Source organism: Podarcis melisellensis, assembly GCF_964234715.1.
Source record: "Podarcis melisellensis genome assembly, chromosome: 7".
Lineage (NCBI taxonomy): Eukaryota > Metazoa > Chordata > Lepidosauria > Squamata > Lacertidae > Podarcis > Podarcis melisellensis.
In genome coordinates this window covers 53,201,276-53,223,092 of record NC_138539.1, presented here as the reverse complement: position 1 = coordinate 53,223,092, position 21,817 = coordinate 53,201,276, and the positions used below count along the sequence as shown (strand labels likewise).

Below are 21,817 nucleotides of genomic sequence, written 5' to 3'. Positions count from 1 at the left end.
TGATGTTTTTTTCCTTCATTTTCTTTTGCTTTGCTTGAAAATGGTGCTAAGCTTTCGGCATACAAAGAATTTAAAATTATGGGCAGGAAGCTGCTATAACTTAAACAATGCATACAATAAATTAAATTGGTACCCTCAGTTGCATTAGACCATCCTTGCTAAGTATAATCTGCATCTCAAGCTTGAATTCTAAACAAGTGTTTGGCATGAACATCCCCCTTTATTTAAGAAAATGATTGTGTAAAGTGTTTCAATAGGTAATAACTTCCAGCCTGATCCACGCTGTGGGAGTTCTAAATTTAGGGAGCTCTGAATTTAGATCTGTCAGTATAGTTGTACCCAATGCTTCCTGAGGAATGTATGAGGAATTTTATCCTCATAGCAGCCCCATAAGGAAATAAGACCAGTGATGTCCTACTCAGGACTGGCTAGCAAATCTCATGAACTGAGTGTGGATTTAAACCAGAGTATTTCCATTTCAAGCTCAGTGCTCTATGCATTTCACCATACTGGCTGTCTGACCATGACAGAGCATATATTTGCAATGTTGTTGCAATGAGATCTATAACTGTCTAATACCCTGAATTGTCTCTTCCCCGCATTACTGTTTTGGATGTGCTATATGCATGGCCCCCAGCTATTGGGAATATGTAGGAAGCAGCAAAATTTTCACTTGATCTCCACTCTAAACAACAATTTTCTACCTTGAATAACCAACCAGAAAGGAACTGCCAGGGGATAAATTTGTAACTCCCAGCTGGGGATCATGCACAGTGCTTTGTCCCTGCTGTGAGAGCAGCACTGGTACCAGGTCACACTCTGCTGCCAACAGCTGTGAATCAGGCTGTTTGTTTGATGCCACTTAAATGCTTAGTTAAATTAAGATATGAAGACATCTGCTATCTCACTGTATTGTCATTTAGAATTTATGATGTTGGAAAAGGGCTTGGTTAACAGCTTGTAAGAATTTAATCTACTTGTTCCTTTTATATTGATGTGCATTTTCATTTTGCTAGCACTAATTACAGTTTTCTGGAGGGTTTGGACACATTTTTTTATTTTTTTTATTTTCCCCTTAATATCTCTACAGTCAGCATCTAGCTGACAGTTTTCTATACAAAACTATTACTGCCACAACCTAAGGCTTCATATTATTCTGTTGTAGGTGTGGACTGACACAAAAACAACAACTTTTATGCTAGGGAAAACTCCCCATGTTTATTCCTGTTGAGCACACTGACCTTTCCTCTTATTGAAAGGAAACATAATGTTGGTGCATGGGGAAGAAAAATAGGCAAAAAAGGATAATTCCTAGATGCCAGGATTCAAGTTTGGGCAAGTATTCCTTGGTGAGAGAACCCCAGCAGAGGTTTAAAAATCACAAAACATACAGCAAAGTGAAGAATGGAATTATAGGCTATTAGACCTTTAAAATATGCCCTTTAAAGTGAGTTCCAAAGTTTCCCTCTTCCCTAGCATTGAAAATGACCACGTTTGGTAAGTTTAAAATGGTTTACTTACAAACTCTCCAAAGTTCAGATTCATATTCTTTTCCATACAACATTCAGAAAAAAGTTGCACAGACGGTAACACTTGGCTTAGTTATAGAGTGGTGAAAGTTCCTAAATTATTGGTATAGGAACTCAAGAGTGGCTCATGAAAGCCATGCAGTGTGAACTGGAGCCACCAGCTCAAACCTCTTTACACCCTGAGTTCTCAGGTAGACTCGGGGTTGAATAATAGGCTTGATTACCCATTTCCTCCCAAGGTAAGGGAAGTGGATATAGCTGTCTGGCAGGACAGTTTACTCTATGATATTAACCCCTTCATATATTAATTAGACTTAAGCATGTTGATTATATGAGGCTGGTTATCCCACACATAAGAGCACCAAATAGTCACTATATCTCAGCTTCAGTTTGGGTGGTTTTTTTCAGATGGATATAGTGAAACACATAGTGAAACACATAGAAACTAAACTATTAGTAAGATATAGAAGCTTTTGATTTTTCAGGAGAAGGGAGAAGTCATAAGTCATTCTTTGTTTTATACATACAAACATTTCGACTACAAAAATTACTTAGCCAGTATTTTCAGGCCTTGAGTGAATGTGGTGGTGGTGGAGAGACAGAATTCTCACTTTGAGTCAACTATTTTTATTCACACCAAAAATTTTCAACTATTTCTTCTTACCTTCTTATAGATAGTTCTATTTTACAGCTAATTTTCTATTCTGGAATTTGGCTCAAATGGAATAGTCTGAGATATATTTTGACTTAAAATTGAAGAAACTTTGCACTGCCCTACCAGCCAATCGAGTTGCTGATCACAATCACTTACCTGTGCTTTGGATTTTGGAGGTCAGACTACTGTTGTACTACTGCGATCACACTTTTTCCAATTACTGGCATACCGAAACAACACCCTAAATGACTTTGTGTCCTGGTGCCACATTTCTGCAACATTTCCCTTTTGTCTATTTAAAAGCAGGTCATACAATCAGGCCACCTGCAGTCTTGTGGACAATGAAGTCAATAAAGCACTAATATGCCTAGCTGTCTTCAAGGTTCTAGTCATTCATCTTAATTATGAGCACATTTATTTGGCAATATAGAGCAGTTTACAAACAGCCCAAGTGTAGATATTCTATATGTGCAGTGAGCCTCTGCTGTGTATGCTCTCACCGCCACCACCACAAATACTTGAAATATGCAGACATTTGTATGAAAGGGGCTTACATGAGTACAAATTTGTTTTTTAGAAAAAGAAAGGGAATTAAAGGCACCAAAATAATGTCATTCATTGTGTACTTGTATATTATATGTCCTGTCAAAGACAATTATTCACATTGAACTTGTTATATGTACATTGTTTTCATTATGTAGACTGCTTGGGAATAGTGCGATCCTGGGTGCTTTTGAATATACTACAGTGAATTGTGAAAATGTCGACCCTGGAACTGCAAGCTAGAGATGTTCTGGACTCTGACCAGCTATTCCAATTTCATGAAAAAAAAACCACACATCAGTCAGTAATGAGTAAAATTAATGGATGGCAATAAGACTCTTATTACTATCATTGCTATCATTTATTCTTATTATTGTCATCATCCGTTTTCTTTCTTTCTTTATATTTATTTCGTTCTGTTTTGTTACAAAGAAAAGATAACCCAGTTTCAGGAATAAAATGATTAAATCAGGTACTATTTATCCATTCACAATCACTTCAGTAGATATATTTGTTGGATATATAAATCTAACAATATGACTGAACTCAACAACAAGGAACTGATTTGCATGAATGTTGCTGAATATTTGAGTTGGCAAACAACAACAAAAATCCCTTTGATGAGATACATTGTAAAAAGCATGCATCCATACTTACTGCTGTTCCTATCCATTTCTTTGTGTCATATGCTTGCTAATTGTAACTTTTTATATAAAGATACATAAAACAATGTATAATAATTTCTTACACTGAGTTTTGTAGTACTCCTTTCTTTTACTGAAACAAATAAGCTTTCAGCAACGTATTCAAAATGGCTTTATATTACAAACACTAGTGAGCTTTCCAACTGAATATACCTCATGCTTCTCCTCTTAAACAGCTGATTGGTGATATGTCAGCTGTGTACAGGGCTATGTGCACACTGACCAGACTAGGAATTAGGTGTGATTCCTCCTCAAACTAGACTGCTTCATTGTGTACATTAGACTCCCAAATGAACTGGGGCAACGGCATGTAGAGCTGAAATGATATTTGCCATCTCGCTAATGAAAAAAAATTAATCAAATTTAATTTTAACTCAGAATTTGATACTGGAGCAATTAAGTTTAGATTTGTTGGTAACTCTTGGTGGTTTGATTTTGACAGGCTTCAGATAGGAACTCCTGATAAGCTATAATGTTCTACATACTACTGCATGATAATTACAAAATGCTGTCAGGCACTAAATGTAGTCCATTGCTAAATATCATTTACTTATTTATTTATTGTCAAGTAACATCTACCAAAATATTGAAAGCAAATATCATTGGGTGCTATATGCAGATATCATATATTTATGGAATATTCTGCAAATATGTGGTATCCAAATAATATATGGGAAATTCAAGAGCAGAGTTTTAAGAAAACATTTGGGGGGGCATATTTGTTTAACTCTCTAGCTGCATTTTAGTAGTCATTATTAATGTCTGCCTTTATAAACAAAGCAGTTGAGAAAATGGTGATTATTATAATGGACTCAAAGAGCAGGACACTTTTTCACTTTTAATGTATTATTGCTGGGGGTTTGGGGGAGAAGCTGGCTAAGGCTTAAATTTGATCAAATAGCTCTCCTCGTCAGCTCACCAATGGAAAATGAAAAAGGTAAGATTAAGTATCTAGAAAATTTCCATCTTTTTATTTAGCCCTGCTCTTTGTGTTTTAACAGCAGCTTGACACATCAACATTATTATTATTATTATTATTATTATTATTATTATTATTATTATTATCCACTCTTCACCCTATTATTCCAGGGTGGGCTACAACATCAAAAACATTTTTTTAAAAAAATTACAGAGAAACTGGTTCTGGCAGGGAAGATGAAAGTGATAGTAAAAGCATTGCTTGCTTTCATTTCTGCATGTCCTGCTGCTGTTAATGGGAGTCAAGAGTGGAGCCCAAAGTGCATCAAATCTCTAAGCACCAAGTTTTATAAAGCCTAAGTCAGGCATCCTCCAGATGTTTCCCCTACAATTCCCATGATCCCTAGCTAACAGGACCAGTGGCCGGGGATGGTGGGAATTGTAGTCCAAAACATCTGGAGGTCTGAAGGTTGGGGATGCCTGACCTAAGTCTTCCATTACGGTTTGATGCTATTTAAGTTTGTGTATCTCTGACGTGGGGAAACTGTGGCCCTCCAGACATTGTTAGACTCCAACACCCATAAACAACCAGTCAACATGGGCAATAGTTGGGGAAGATAGGACTTGGAATTCATCAGCAACCAGAGGATTTAGATGCCATTGCGCTATAAAAACCCTATTGCTGCCTACCTCTCTTTCCTATCCTTTCTTTCCACAGCACAAGTTGTGGTGGCAAGGGGCTGAGATAAATATAAGAAATCCTCGACAGAGCTTATATAATGGACGTTATGGGCAGTAACGTTGCCTTTACTGCAACTACATTAACATATTGAACACAATAAGCTTTGTACTCTCCATTTTAATTTCACAGAGTGTCTCTTTAGGAAATATTTGAATTAGTGTAATGCAGGAAGTCAAGGTACAACACTAATATCCACTTCACACCTTCTAATATGACATGAGCCTTGCACACCTTTAATATTTAAGCTTTACAGCTTCACTAGATACAATTTCTGGTTCTTGCAACTTCATGACACAGGATGAAAGATTGCTATGAAGGACAGGCCACGAACCTTGTATTTTATTTGGTGAGCCCAAGCTATCATTCTAATAATAGCAAGAACCTGACCCATATGATCAGAACTTGCAAAACAAATGCTAACATCTCAAACAGCCCCGAGGAACATGACAAGCATTGAAGACACTGTGAAGGCACACTAGTAAGGATACTTCTTAAAAGGGAACCAAATTATCTTCTAATTGATTAGAGACAGAGAAAGTATTTCCAACGTTCTCTTGGACTGCAGGATAAGACAGCAGCATAGCCTAATGAAGACCATGAATCAAAGAAGATATGTCAACCCAAAAGAAGATAGCAAATTGTGGTAAGTTGTTTAATTCATTCTCATGCCTGTTTGCACACAGTCTTATAAAATGTTACAACTGATGTTTGAAACATATAGCACATGTTCATGAGCCTACAAAATCTTCATTTTGTATCTTCATAAATATTGTTGGAGATATCCTGAATCATATACAGCAATCTAGCTTGTCTCTGAAAGGCAAGGAATGGGACAAATTTCAGTATTCCAGAAGTTTGTATTGGGGTATTTAAGACTATCACAGATTCAAAATATGTATAAAAAATAAAAAATTATCCAGTAGCACCTTAGAGACCAACTAAATTTGTTCTTGGTATAAGCTTTCGTGTGCATGCACACTTCTTCAGATACACTGAAACAGAAGTCACCAGACCCTTATATATAGTGGGAGGGTGGGATGGGGTTTTTCTCAGGAGGGTGGTAAGAGATGGGTGAGACTACCCTCCTGAGAAAAAACCCATCCCACCCTCCCACTATATATAAGGGTCTGGTGACTTCTGTTTCAGTGTATCTGAAGAAGTGTGCATGCACACGAAAGCTTATACCAAGAACAAACTTAGTTGGTCTCTAAGGGGCTACTGGACAATTTTTTATTTTTATATATATTTTGACTGCGTCAGACCAACACAGCTGCCTACTTGAATCTAGAACCATGGAAGACAACAGATTCAAAAGTTATATATATATGAATGAGGTGATGTTTGTTTGTTTGTTTGTTTGTTTCACTGTGGAATCATATTTACTAAATGTAAGACAAAATCAAAGGGCTGTATCTAAAGCTACCCAGTGGGGTTTCACCTGAGCACCAGGACTTCTGTTTCCTCTCCTCCCCCTGCCCTGCCCACTGCAAATCTGCTAAAGAGGATGCCTCGGATTTGAAGTCAGGTTTGTTGAGCATTCCCAGAGCAGATTTCAAACTGAAACTTGAAAGTTTCAAGCATACAGTTGGATAAGATACACGACTGAAAACATTTCAAAGTTATAAGGTTTAAAATGCCAGCTCTGTTTTACCATTCAATGACATTTTGAAATATTTCCTCCATCTGTGTATAACATTGCTGAATTACTTGGCAAGTGTCAAATAAATGTGAGTTTCACAGACATTTTTAAAGTCCCCTAAAAATAACTAACCTTCTGTTGTCCCCATTTTCCAGGAGATTTATGAATGTGGCAGCATGATTTGTTAGAAATACTTTAAAATCTTCTGCAAATGTGATAACACGTAACTGTTCCAACAAATGTAGTGTGTTACAAAGTTTTTTAAACTACAAATTGTATATTAAGTAGCAACACACACACACACACAGAGAGAGAGAGAGAGAGAGAGAGAGAGAAAGAGAAAGAGATCACAGCCCAAGGATACCTGGATTTCTTATGGATTTGCATTACTCCAAAACGCAATGAACCCTCATCAGATCTTCAAAACGCCTATGTGTGCCAGGACTTCTGGCAAGAAGCTTTCTACTAACTGGAGAGGTTGGAATAGAGGCAGCTTTCATCTGTTTCCAGGTATTTCATGCTACACATAGCAAAGTGTGTTTCATCTGCCATGATGAAGGAAAATGACTTAAAAGGATTCTCCGGTCCATTTTCTGAAACTATCAGCCCTGTTTTATCCAGACAGAAAATACATTCAGTTACCATGACTCAATGTTCAGAAAGCATCTATTATACAAACACATGATAAAAAGAAAAGTCAGCATTAATTTTCCTTTGTTCTTAATTTCTTTTTATTCAACTGCCTGCAAATTATAGAACAGTTGACAAGCATATCCCACTGCCAGCATCGTATCTACTCCAAACAAGCATTCAAACAGTGACATTTCCAAAGCTTTGAGGCTCCTGGTTATTTGAATAAATGTACTTTTAACTTTTCTTTAATAGAGTCCAGAGAGAGAGAGAGGCTTGTTCATCACCTATTTTAATGCCGGTCTAGACTGCTCATCAGTTCTTCCTGTACAGTGCAGTGCAAACAGCTTCAAGAGAAGAGTGAAAGATACTGGAGTATGGAAATAAACTATGTTTCATCCAGATGGAGACATATAGCAGTAGAAGAGATAGTCGGTCTAAGACCCTGGTTACTTCTAAATGACTTGTTTATTGAGCATTAATCCGGATTTATTTTTTGCACAAAGTTTATGAGGAAGCTACACAATGTCCTTTGTTGAACACCCATTCTTATTTGTTTGGAACAAACAATGGAATGGACTCCCTCAGGAGGTTATGGACTCCTTCCTTGCAGGTTTTTAAGCAGAGGTTGGATGGTCATCTGTCTTGGATTCTTTAACTGAGATTCCTGCATTGCAGGGGGCTGGACTACACGACCCTTGGGGTCCCTTTCAACTGTATGAGTCTATGATTCTATGTCTGTGAAGAGGTTGTATATGTTGCATCAATCAATTATTATCCTACATTTGCCAGTGCATTTCTTGAATGTTGCCCTCTTGTCAGTGTGTTTGCAAACACAACACCACACAACTTTGCCCCTCCCACTCTCCAACCCACTAAGAAGTCTGTTGTTACTTGCAGCTGTGGTTTTTGCCATTTTCGTTTCCGCTTTCCAGAATTCTAATTTTCCCAGAAGTGCTACTGCATATTGTCCCTAGGTAAAGGTAAAGGGACCCCTGACCATTAGGTCCAGTTGTGATCGACTCTAGGGTTGCAGCGCTCATCTCGCTTTATTGGCCGAGGGAGCCAGTGTACAGCTTCTGGATCATGTGGCCAGCATGACTAAGCTGCTTCTGGCGAACCAGAGCAGTGCACGGAAACACTGTTTCCTTCCCGCTGGAGCAGTACCTATTTATCTACTTGCACTTTGATGTGCTTTCAAACTGCTAGGTTGGCAGGAGCAGGGACCGAGCAACAGCAGCTTACCCCATCATGGGGATTCAAATCGCCAACCTTCTGATCGGCAAGTCCTAGGCTCTGTGGTTTAACCCACAGCACCACCCATGTCCCTATGTTGTCCCTAACTTCTTGCTTTAAAAACTGAAGGTGTACACAAAGTTATTTCCTGGTTTCTTTCTTCCCAATTCTATGTGAAATAATCCAATATCCTTATTTTTAAAAACCCAAAATGTACAGGCATCACTCTAATCCTTAAGTGCATTTTTTTTCTATCCGTGCTGAGTCAACCTGGTGAGCTGACCTTTACAAAATCATCACACTTTTAAACAGGGCTATTTTTTTGTGATACTCACTAAAAACAATTTTAACATATTGAGTTACAACTCAGGCAATTATGCACACCAGCGCCCAACAACAGCACTTTAAGGAAGAGATTTAGCATACTCATTAACATGCAGTAATGGACTTAAGAGTGCTTTAATTCCACAACTGCTTTTAATGCTAGGCATTTATGTACATTAGTGCGCAGTAAGGGAGCTTAGAGAGAGTCCTTTAATTAGTGCTGTGCCAAAACCTTTCCTATAACCTGCAACAGAAAAAGAAAGTGCTGAGAACAAATATGAAAGTAAATGAAAGTTTCGCATAGAAAGTTAAGCACCAAAAGTGCTTTCAATGATCTCTCCTCCCCCATTTTTTTAAATGATATAATACAGAATTAAGACATCTGTGTGAAATATGGGAGCAATCTTGAATAGATCTGTGAGGAAAATGATGAGCCCTCTAGTGAAACAGAGGCATGCCTAAGATACTAGCTACCAACTTGGGCTCATCAAATTTTATCCCCCTGATTTCTTCCCTATAGAAGTGTGTGTTTATGCTGGGCAAAACCTTCCTAAAGGAGCTTAAGACAGAGGACTCAGAGAAGGATGAGGGTTTGTCCTTGGGGGAAGAGCTGCTAGGAGCCTCCTGGGTCCTCTAATTCAGAGTAAGAGTCTCTCACATTCTTCTCCACTCCCCAAGAGCTAAGGACTACAAGATTATGTGAGAACCCTTAACAGTCATCCAACTCCTTTCATTTCTAGAAAGTTTTGTTCTATGAAGAGGCTTCCATTTCTCTGCCTCATTCTGAGGGAACATGAGGATTTCTTTGTGAGGAGAACCAGAACTTACAGGGTTAAACAGTTCTGTGTGACGTCTCACATTCTGAGGGATGGTTTTGTTCACCTACTTTTCCTTAGGATGTCCCTATTTTCATTGGAGAAATGTTGGAGGATATGGAGTTATCTGACCCCTGAGCTATCTGAATGCAATCCTGTATAGGGAAGGGTTTTTTTTTTAAAAAAAAAATGTTTAATGTTTTATTATGTTTTTAGATATGTTGGAAGCTGCCCAGAGTGGCTGCGGCAACCCAGTAAGATGTGTGGGGTATAAATAGTAAAATTATCATTATGGAATGGGACACCCCTATTTTCATTGGAGAAATGTTGGAGGGTATGCTTTTCTCAATTGTTGATACAGAATGGGCTTTCTATACCATAGGCCCAATCATGATATATAAGAATCTAGGTGTTTGTACAGACAATACATACAGCTCCTTCAGCAAAGGCCCTTGATTGTTGAGGTGCCTTGGATTCTTGTCTCAAATTCCTGCATTAGATCATTGACTTCAACTACTGACTTTGCTTCTGAATGAGAAACTGCTGAGTCTCCTGTGAGCCTTGAGCTCAGAGAACAGAGCAGGGGACAGCTATCTTTCCCTCATATTCAACACTCGGATCAACACAGGGTCATCATGGAATATCTCCCTGGAGGCATTTTCAGACCCCAGAAGCTGAAGGGCAAGTAGGTGCTCTGATGAGCTGTGGCATGACTTCTATAGATTAGAAAAATAAATGTTGGAATTAAGAACACCTAATTATTTAACGTGTAAGCATTACTGCCACTCACAGCTGAACAGCTGGTAGCCCCCCCAACACCTAGTATTTCCTTCCCAACAAACGTGGAGAAAAAATATCTGACAAATGTCAGAGGGGACCTTTGCTCAGTGCTTCTCTCACCTACTAGAAAATGTTGTGGAGGAGTTAAAATGGGGTAATACATCATGAGGAGATCCCATCCCCTGGGCTTCTGATAGGAAGACTGGGAAATTAATCTATTTATTTTGCTTTGATTTTTACTTTCAGTAGTTAACAGTAACTGTTTTGTAACTTGATTGTTAGAACCACAGCATTTTCCAGGCAATGTGCTAATTTTCTTACCTCAGAAAGGATATGTGCTATGAAAGTAAGCCTCATTGTTACAATAAATGTGCTGGTCATAAGTCACCAAAAGACTCTTCTTGTTTTTGCTTCTATGAACAAATATAACTAATGTCAGTGTTATATCTATGATTTGCATCCTTTGCGGTTAATAAAGGTTTACAGACTAATGAACAAGACATCAATTTCTTAAATTTACTGAGCAGAACAAATACAGTACTATAAAACCCAGCATGTAAATAGCAGACACGACACAATCAATTTTGCCTAGTTTGTTCAGCTGCTGATTTAAAATCTAACAGGCACCTTGGCACCTTATCTAAATCTCTATTTTTTACATTCTTGCATAGCATGTAGATAGATTAGATTCATATGCACAGGTTTAAGTATTGGGGCTTTGCCACCTATTTGTGCAGGATTCAGTGATGTACAAACATATAATACGATTCTTGGAGACATCCAATGTCTTGTCTGTGCCCCAGAATTGCAAACCCACATTCCATAGTCCAAATTATTTTTTAAATCCTCCTCTGTGCATCATGGAGAAGCCCAGGGTCAAAGCTCCCTTGGGTGTGCAGAAGTAGTCATGTGTTTTTTGGATCCAGGCAATATTTCATTGTTTAGGTTGAGCAGAAATAATCAAGCATTTGAATTCCCTATAACCCTTCATTGGGCAGAATTAGGCGGAATGGCAGAACTCATCATTCTACCCAACAAAGAAAGTTTAGAGCTTGCATGTGTCTGCAGTGGCCTGTATTGGTCCAATAAACTATATAATTCAATCTACTTTGAACTACAGTGGTGCCTCGCAAGACGAAATTAATTCATTCCGCAAGTCTTTTCGTCTTGCGAGTTTTTCGTCTTGCGAAGCACGGCTTCCCATAGGAATGCATTAAAAATCAATTAGTGCGTTCCTATGGAAATCGCCTTCAGACCAGGTCCAGGGACAGTCTGTCCCCTGACCTCTTCTGAAGGCCGGCGGGGGGCGAAAGTCTTTGCTCCCCCCTGCCTGCCTTCCCGGGAGAGCGGAAAACACAGCGCTGCCTTCCCACTTTCCACGGAAGGCAGGCAGGGGGGACAAAGACTTTTGCCCCCCGCCCGCCTTCGGAAGAGGTCCAGGACAGTCCCGGGGCGATTTAAAAGCCACCGGTTAGGCAGGCAGGGGGGAGCAAAGACTTTTGCCCCCCGCCAGCCTTCAGAAGAGGTCCAGGACCTCTTCCGAAGGCGGGCGGGGGGCAAAAGTCTTTGCTCCCCCCGCCTGCCTTCAAAAGCCGTCCGGGATAGCGGGAAGCGCTTCCCTGCTATCCCGGACCGCTTTTAAAATGCTGGCGGTGGGGAGCAAAACCTTTCGCCCCCGCCGGCCTTCCTGGACCTCTTCTGAAGTCCGGAGGGGGGGGGGAAAGGCTTTGCTCCCCACCGCCAGCATTTAAAAGAGGTCCCCGGAGATTTCCCTATGGGCTTTCGTCTTGCGAAGCAAGCCCATAGGGAAAATCGTCTAGCGAAGCGACGCAAAAACCGAAAAACCCTTTCGTCTTGCGGGTTTTTCGTCTTGCGAGGCATTCGTCTTGCGGGGCACCACTGTATCTTTAGAACATATATTTGCAGAAGTTGCTTAACCCATCAATAGTAAACTAAATCTTTCTCCCTTTCCCTCCCAATGCTCTTAGCCAGGGGTAGGCAACCTAAGGCCCGGGGGCCGGATGCAGCCCAATCGCTTTCTCAATCCAGCCCACGGATGGTCCAAGAATCAGCGTGTTTTTACATAAGTAGAATGAATGCTTTTATTTAAAATGAATCTCTGGGTTATTTGTCGGGCATAGGAATTAGTTCACCCCCCCCCAAAATATAGTCCTGCCTACCACATGGTCTGAGGGACGGTGGACTGACCCATGGCTCAAAAAGGTTGCTGACGCCTTCTCTTAGCTCTGGGAAGCTTCGCAAATGGAGGATATACCTGGTGTACCTTGAAAATATAAACTTGATGTTGCCAGGCTGGCATTCTTTGACTGTTTCTTTTGGATGTCATTGTTTTGTTTTCAATCATTTAAACTGAAACCACTTCCTGAGAAAGCCTAGGAGAAATATGTCAGGATCCAGCTAATTTAGCATATTAATTACCTAAGCCCTAACATATGGTGTTAGGTGTTTGTATTATCTTAACAGATAAAACACATCCTTTTTGCCTGTGGATACCTTGGAAGTGCTGGTGTTCTCTTGTGGAGCCAGATGGTTTCTAATTAGCAAGGTAGTTGCCTGCAAGACCATTCTTCACTGCTGACAAATAACTCCAGTCTCATTTCCATTTAAATGGCTGTAGCATGTACCTAACCCAATTAGAAGGAAGTTCTTTGATTTCATACTGCGCAGGGAAAAAAATAACAGTCACGTTCTTTTCACTCAGAACACTGATAGGTCCCGGTTTTCCAGTTCTGTGGGTCCTGATGTTCGTATACTTTCATTGATACACTTCTATGAGAGTGTGGATTAAAAATAATATAATAAATGATAAATCAATAAATAAGAGCATTGCTATTCTGTTAGCACCCCAGTATGAAAATCAAAATAAAAGAGCTGATGTATTATAGTGATAGTTTTGACTTCTACTGTTCCTTATAGAAAATTGTGTCAATATGCCTGATACTATTTCAAAATTCCAAAGAGGTAAATCTGGGGCTGAGCTTGATGAGATGGAATGCAACTAATGTACATGTTTGGTTTTGGTTATGTTATGCCAAAAGCAACCAAGGGGAAGCCTGAGCAATCTCTGGACCATGAGGATGGGGAGGGAAAAGTTTAACTCTTTCATTCCCTGACATGGCCCCAATTTTAAAAAAGGAAAACTCCTCTCTGAAGTTGTTATTTGCCTTTTGAGGAACTCTCTGCTGATAGGAACTTGGAGAAAACAAGAGCTTTCCTTTAAATGCATATGGCAGCTTTGCGGTGGGGATTTTTGCTGGGAAATTCTTTGGTTTCTGGATACAGTGATGCCAGATCATTTCAAATTAGCAAGGCAGCTGCTTGCAATACTTATTTACATAACCAAAACATGCACATTGCTTGCCTTTATGGGACATTTAGTTTTGCCCTTAGTCTCCACTGATGGAACTTTAGCCTTAGCACTGAATTGAATACAAGCCAAGGTAACTTAATTTGTGCATAACAAAAGTGTTCAGAGAATTCTGCATTGGAACTCTTGTAAAGTAATCCCAGTGATAGATTCACATAACCCTGCCAGTTCTGTTTTTAGATTTATTTCTCTCCTGTACTTTCTTCAATATCTCATCCTCAATATAAAACAGCCAAAATTAATACTCATAAAGGATTGATATAATAAGATACAAAGAACAAGTAGCAGTAAATAGAATGGATGGTTCCTTATGTCAATTTATTACCAGTTTTATCCTGACAGACCATGCGTTTAATATCTCAGTTGCATCAATTCTTGATTTGGCCCATGCTCAAAAGTTAATTCCTTTCATTCCAACCTTACTCATTAACAAACAGCATACCTACCTGGAACTGCTGGTATGTCTTCTGTAGGACAAAGACGTAAAATTCTATAGCTCATTTGTCTTGTTCTCAAGTTGGAAAACATATTCATTTAATTTCTATTTCTATCCTGCTTTGCAGTCGAAAATTTTGTGTCCCAAAGTGACTCATGTCAATGAAATAATGAGACGCAGTTTCTCTCCTAAGATTCGATGGTAGGAAAGGTGAGCCACACAAGGGAAGAGAAGTGGAATTGGGGGGGATATAGAAGAAGAAGAAGAGTTTGGATTTGATATCCCGCTTTATCACTACCCTAAGGAGTCTCAAAGCAGGAGCGAGGAAGCAAACCCAGTTCACCAGATTATGACTCCACTGCTTTTAACCACTACACCACACTGGCTTAGAGGAAGGAGACCATGTTTGTTGGGGCTGATGTGAGTTGTAGTTTAGCAACAACCGGGGGGCCAAAGGGTCCCCACATCTGCTTTAGATGAACTTCTTCAGTCTTCCGATATAAAAATAGATGTGAGAGCGACCTTTTTCAAATTCAGATCCCTTCATACTTCCCTCTTTATTGGAAGGGACAATGGCATTTCTAAAGTGGGAGGAAGGATTGTCATGATCCCACAGTCAGACTTGCCACATCTGAAGGACAAGGCAATGGCTTTAGAGGAAGTGTCAGAGTGCGAGAGGGAACTGCTCTCAACACTAACCCAGAGGAAAGACAGACATGAAATGGTTATCATTGAAGTTCCCTGGAGACAACAATCAAAGGTATAATCAGGCATATAAAGGGATCTGGTATGAAAGCAGCCTTAGGGAAGTGAGTTCAATATTAAAAGGAACATTTTATATGATCTGTGTGCAAGCTCTTAAAAGGCAAACTTTTCAGTGAGGTATCCTGACTGTGTGTGGAAAATGAAATTGATTCATGTACTTGTTCTGCATGTTGTTATATTTCTCTGTGAACAAAAAGATATCATTTTAAATATTTTATCCTTCATGCCATATGCTTTTTGTCAAATCCCTCTGCATAAAGAGAGAGGAATTTATTCACTATAATCACTCTTGTCTGTTTTCTAGTTTCAAAGGAAAGAGGTTGTGACAGAGACATTCATTCACAGATGTTCTGAATGTCACCCCATTGTGTCCTCTGGAGCAGTGGCATCACTTTGGCAGGGGGAGGGGTAGCAGAAGGGGGGGGAGATTCCTTCCCCAGTCACAAGGGGTTGAAATGGGCATGACAAACTGTTAAAATGTTGAATTATGTAATGTTTTCTTTTTAATTTGGCATGAATTGTATTTATTTTCTCAAGGTGGTAGCTGAAGAGCCAGATATCTGCTTGCTGGGCAGTTTGCAGGACAGGAGATCAGCCAAATGGCCCATTGTGTCTTCTTACTGGATATGTCCCAATAACCTAATACAGTAAAGTATGTTCAGCTGAGGAAACTGCTGATGAAGAAGAGAAACCTTATTGCGGCCAGGCATGGCTGACCAGACTGTAGTGACCAGCAGGTTTTTTTCCTGTGCCATTCCTTCTATGCTCACTTAGAAAGCAGCAAGTAAAAGCAGTGGTCCACAAGTCCTTAGTCACTCCTTGGAGAAAACTTCTCACGGTTTGTTTATTCTGATGAATTTCATTGAGAATAAATTTTGCTGAGTGATCACTGATTGCTTTCTAATTGTTCATATTTCTTGAAGGCAGTGTACTTCAAATACAATGTATGACCCGTATGCAATTTTTAAAAGGAAACTTGTAGCTGGCTTATTCAAGTCTCAATTATTTCTGTGTTTCTGTTGAATTAAATGAGAAATGCATTGTATGTCTTGTTCTTTAAAAACATGGGTGAAGAACCTGCAGCCCAAAGTCTCAGCCAAATTTCACATGGATGAGGGCAGCCCAGCACAAGGGAAGAAGGTCAGAAGACAGAAAAAAGAGGAGAGGACAGCTGAAGGTGTTGAAAATTCTGAAGGCCTGAGATGATTGTGGCATATGGGGTGAGCTGCACCCTGGGACCAAACTTGACATATAGTTCTGCAAATGTGGGCCAAAGCCCTGCAATGATTTTCTCCTGATCTCTTTAACTCCATTGCATACAGTCATCTCTGCCCAAACTGGTATATGATATGCCCCTGTGGAAACTACATTTTCTCTTACACCCCATGAATGGTCAATCCCAACAGAGTCCTTTAATCTGATTTGGGTTACACATAAGTCCATACAAGAGTCCTAACTCTGCACTTTATAGAAAACAATACACCAGAGGTATGGGAGTCTATGAATGTGGTAGAATGGGGTCCATGCTTCAAAGAAAGGTTTCTAATGAAGAAAAGGACAAATGAACAAGTAAGATCCTTGGAGCAATCCATAAGTTTTTATTACAAATTTATATTGTCAATGGATCATGTAATATACATAAGCAAATAAAAAATGGAAGGAGTTGAAAGCTTTAGCTTTAGTGTTGTTTTTGAAAGAACTTTTCTGAAGATGGATAAAGGTTCCAAGCTTATGGTTAATAGATTGGGGGGGACGGGACCACCCTAGAATGGATGGCACCATAGGACAACTGGTACAAAACTTTATTCATCATCACAAATCTGCCAGACGTTTGTGGATTTCTGTAGTTCTCTATATGACTTCTGTTACTACTACTACTACTACTACTACTACTACTACTACTATTATTATTATTATTATTATTATTATTATTATTATTATTATTATTTACATTTGTAAACTGCCTTTCATCCGAAGATCACAGGATGGTTCACAACATAAAAATACTAAATGAAAACATAAAATACATAATAAAGCAAAAACAAAACAAAGCCAAGCAAAGCAACAACCCAGTGTCATACAGACACATTTAAAAGGCCATAACATGTTAATCAGTCAAAGGCCTGGTTGAAGAGAAATGTTTTGCCTGGTGTCTAAAGATATGTAATTAAGGCTCCAGATGAACCTCCCTAGGGAGAGCAATTCACAAATGGGGGCCACCCTCTGAACCTCTCATGGAGGAGGCACATGAAGAAGGACTCCAGATGATGATTGCAGGGTCTGGATTGGTTTATATGGAAGAGTGGTGGTCCTTGAGGTATTGCGGTCCTGAGCCATTTAAGGCTTTATAGGTCAAAACAGCACCAAATCAGGGCCCATTAACTAACTGGCAGTCAGTGCAATTGGGCCAGCATCAACGTAATAATGCTCAAACCATCTTGCCCCAGTGAGCAACCTGGTCACAAAATTCTGCTCACCTTCCCTAGAACAAATTCACCATTTCAAAACTGCATCTTCCTTTGCTGGGAAAGGTGTACAGGGTATCTTTGGATAAGCATATCTCTACAGAAGACATTGCTGATGCCATTAAAAATCTTAAATCTGGGAAAGACCATGGACCCAATGGGTATACTAATCCCGTTTTTAAAGCTTTCAAGGATTCTTTGATATTCCATCTAACAAACTTGTTAAATTATATATTAGAAGGAATCCCTCTCTCCCAAACATGGTGACAATCTAGGATTGTGGTTATCCCCAAACCTTTCAAGGATCTGTCAAAAGTGGACTCTTACAGGCAGATTTCTTTCTTGATCATGGACTACAATATTTTCACCTCAGTTCTAGAGTAATAAACAAATTTGGACTCAGGTCTAAATTTGTATCAATTTTGCAACAAATGTACTCTAGTTCTTAGGCTAAAATATGCACCAATAATTTGGAATCAAGACAAATTGAAATCCGATGAGTTATGAAGCTGGGCTGCCTCCTTCTCTGTTATTATTCACCCTTGTTATGGAACCCCTAACAGCAAGAATTGAGTTGGCTGTGCAGTCAGCTAGGATTAACATCAATGACAAAAGGCTTTATATGGATGATAAGGCTGCTTTTACAACAAAATCCATTGGCACTTTTATTGCTTTAAGGGAGGAACTAAGTAATTTTTGCTTATTATTAACTACTCTAAATACAAAGTTAACTACTCTAAATACGAAGTGATATGCTACAGTGTGGATCCCAAAAATTCAGAGTTTTCCAAGGTATCTAATGTTCCAATAGCACACAGTAAATTTAGATATTTGGGTGTTCAAGTGACAAAGAACCTAAATAGACAGTATGCAGTAAATTATGGAAGCGTTTGGAGAGCAATCAATAATGACCTGTTAATGTGGAATGAGCTTAATTTATAGGGTAATGAGTAGAGTAACAGCAGTTAAAATGATAACCCTTCCACTCCTTATATTTTTATTTCAAATGTTGCCAGTATAATTCCCTATGTCACATTAAAATAATTGGCAGAGAAACCTGAATGCTTTCATTTTTCAATGCAAACACCCATATAGAAGAGCTTAACTATGCCAACCTTCACAGTGGGGAAGTTGGTTTTTGTCAGCTGAGACAGCTCATTCCTATTACTGTGGTTAATGATAGCAAACCCTGGGTAACTTTGGCATCTACACTGCAGGATGATGTTCCTTTAAACGTACCCTTTTCCAAAGCACTCATTGCATTGGTTGCTTTTCATCTATGGATTAAATGAGTTGCACTGCTGGCTTTCCTTTGCTATCCCTTGGTCTACCATCAAACTTTTCGGGACAAAGGCTGGATCTAGACACGTCAAAGAAGCATTTCAGGAAAATGCGTTGTAAACTTTGTATGAGAAGTCGCCTCCACACCACCATCTGATGTCACAGTGTTATAATGCATAGACAACGCATCTAAAACACTTTTTCTTTACCAATCTAACTGAGGCAAAAGATAGAACATATGACATTTCGCATTGGCAACCTTAACAGATTTTTCAAAGGATGCTACCGTCTCAGGCTTGATAGTCTGCAAGAAACAAACCCGCCTTCTGTCTATTGGGATGTCAATTACATTCTTTTCTCTTCAGTCCTACCAACTTGTCCCACCCACTTCTGGCTCTGCCCCACCTTCCACCAGACAAATTAAACCATGGCTGTTTCTTATGATTGTAGGACAGGCATAAGCAAAATACAGCCCTCCAGATGTTTGGGACTACAATTCCCATCATCCCTGACCATTGGTCCTGTTAGCTAGGGATGATGGAAATTGTCCCAAACATCTGGAGGGCTGGAGTTTGCCTATGCCTGACCCAGCATTCTTGAACAAGCTTCTCAATCATGAAATCAGTACCCACAGAGGAGTCGTTAATGTGCATCAAAATTCATCCTGAGTTGTGGTCAAGGGCACTGGCTTGATGTACCACTGGCCATCTGTTCAACTCTAACTCCTCTCTCCTCCTGCCTCTATATTTGCTTGTCTCCAATATCAGCCCAACCTGATGCCAATCTGTTATCTCAGTGTACAGAACCAATATTTTGCTGGCACGAATTTTATTAACTTGCTGTGGTCTCATCTTTCAAGAACAGATGGTGAGTAAAAGATACATCTTGTACTGATTGGGCTCATTCATGTTTTAAAGTGTGTTAGATCTGTCAGTGAATAGTTTTATAACACCCCTCTTCTCTTTTACACCAACAGCATTAACTACAGTTCATGTTGCTCATTTGCTTTCTAAAAAGGAGCAGATGGCGTGCTTGACGCTTGTTTTCCCTCCCTTCAACCTGGAGCAAATAACAGCCAACCACGGAAGTGCAGTGCCATGAAAGGTGAAGCTTTCAAAATGGCTTCTTTCTTCTACAGCAATTGGCTCCAATGATTTCCATTTCAAAGCAAGACTTTGAACAAATTAAACAATGGATTAGGGAGGCTGGAATCAGGTTGTGAAATTCATGCCGGCAGCCTTACAGAGACTAAATGGGGAGGTCATGGAAGTTCAGCTGTTGATCAACAGCTCTCCTGATTGCTTCATCCAGTCTCTCCTTGGCCCTCATCACTATGGACTGAGGGAGTCTGAAATAATTGACTGCCAGGCACAGATCTGAGAGAAACATCAGAGAGGAAGCGAGTGCGAAGCCTTAGGGCTGGGCCAAAGTGCTATCTCCTTTTATCCTTTTCTCCGGTCTTAAGTTCAGGAATCCACATTTCCTCATCAGTTTGCAATATTTCTTCTTTCTTCCAAGGTCCTTATGAAAATTCATCCTTATTTTAGTGCAAATTTCTCTCAATATACACATTTTTTCATTTTGCTTAATATATGCAGGTTTGGTTTTTTAAAATGTTATTTTCACTAATATATATATTTTGATTCACACTTTACCCTGCTTTGTGCATTTGCATATACATTACAAGGATGGAAAGCTGTGTTGAAAAATTCAGCAAAGTGCAAATTTCAAAAGATAGCTTTGGTTTGGGTTGTATATTCTTTTGAAAACTTTGGAATAAGCAAGATTTGCATTTAAATGCAAACTAAATCAAACTTGTCTCCCACCCCTATGTTTTTTTTTAAAATAATTTTTATTAAGGTTTTCCAAATTAAAACAAATAAAATCCAATTCATAAACTTTTTCCAATATCCAGGACTTCCCCTCCCCACCCCCTCTTGTGTTCCAAATCTTCCAAAAAAGCAATGATATTCAACAAATTCTTATTCCCAAAATACACTCATCATCAATAACTCAATTTATCCAAATTTCCATCCCCTAAGGTCGACCTATTCCCTTCCACGAGTTCCCCCCTTTCAGATATAATACAGATGAAAATAGAATAAAAACAAACAATAATTTTACAACCTTTGGATTCCAAATTTCCCTCCCCTCTTTCCCTGTTGCGTTCCCCCTATCCCTCCACTTCTAGTGTCTTCCTGATGAACCCACCTTTCACTAAACCCACATCCCTCTGGTTCTTTACCGGTCTTTTTTTTTAAAAAAATGGCATATATTAAACTTCTGGCATTTTTAAAATTACAGATGTCCAATCATAGAAGGAGTCTATCAAAGGGGGCCCATTTCTTCTATCCAGATTTTTATATCCAGGAGTATAAACTCCAATTTTATATCCATAAGCTTGTCAAATCTGGATATCCCAAATGTTCCCACATTCTGTCCAGTTCTTGTTGTTTCCTTGTTCTTGTCAATCACTCTCCTCCTTTTTACTTCCCTGTTCCCTCACAGAAATGTTCTTTTTCCAAAGGCTTCTAGTGTCTCTACAGAGGCTTGTTATTCAGGAGCAAAACATTACATCATGTTCCTTTCATTTTTCAACAGATTAATCCATTGTTTCCAGTAAAGTGTAGGCCTCTGTAGACAAAATAATGTTCCATTTCTGCAGTTTCCCAGGAGATTAAAAGTTCTATCCAACTGTTCAAGTTTCCCGTCGAAAACACATGCAATGTCCCTCAGCTCCTCTAGGTGGATTACAATAACAAAGTTCCCTTCCAGATCACATCCGCCAGTCCAAATAACTTATAAATCCTTATTTGAAACAATTTATCTCCAATTTATAACAAATGTAGCCGGCAAAGTCCTCATAACAAAGTCTCAATTTCATTCTTCCGTTTTGACAGCTCTTTGACAGCTGTCAAAACCTCCGTTGTTCTTCTCCAGGCATTTTCACGAATCGCTCCAGGGATT

The 21,817-nt window shown here is 39.3% G+C and overlaps 1 protein-coding gene across 2 annotated transcripts in view; it reads left to right on the top strand.

Annotated features, from left to right (window-relative positions):
- The window catches only part of NETO1 (neuropilin and tolloid like 1), a 98,773-nt gene extending 95,299 nt beyond the window's left edge, over nt 1-3,474 (top strand). For both annotated transcript variants that reach the window (XR_014170583.1, XM_081919337.1), the window contains exon 11: nt 2,886-3,474. The gene's annotated coding sequence lies outside the window, so the exon portion shown is untranslated. The remainder of the gene's footprint in view (nt 1-2,885) is intronic.
- Nucleotides 3,475-21,817: the final 18,343 nt, after the last annotated feature.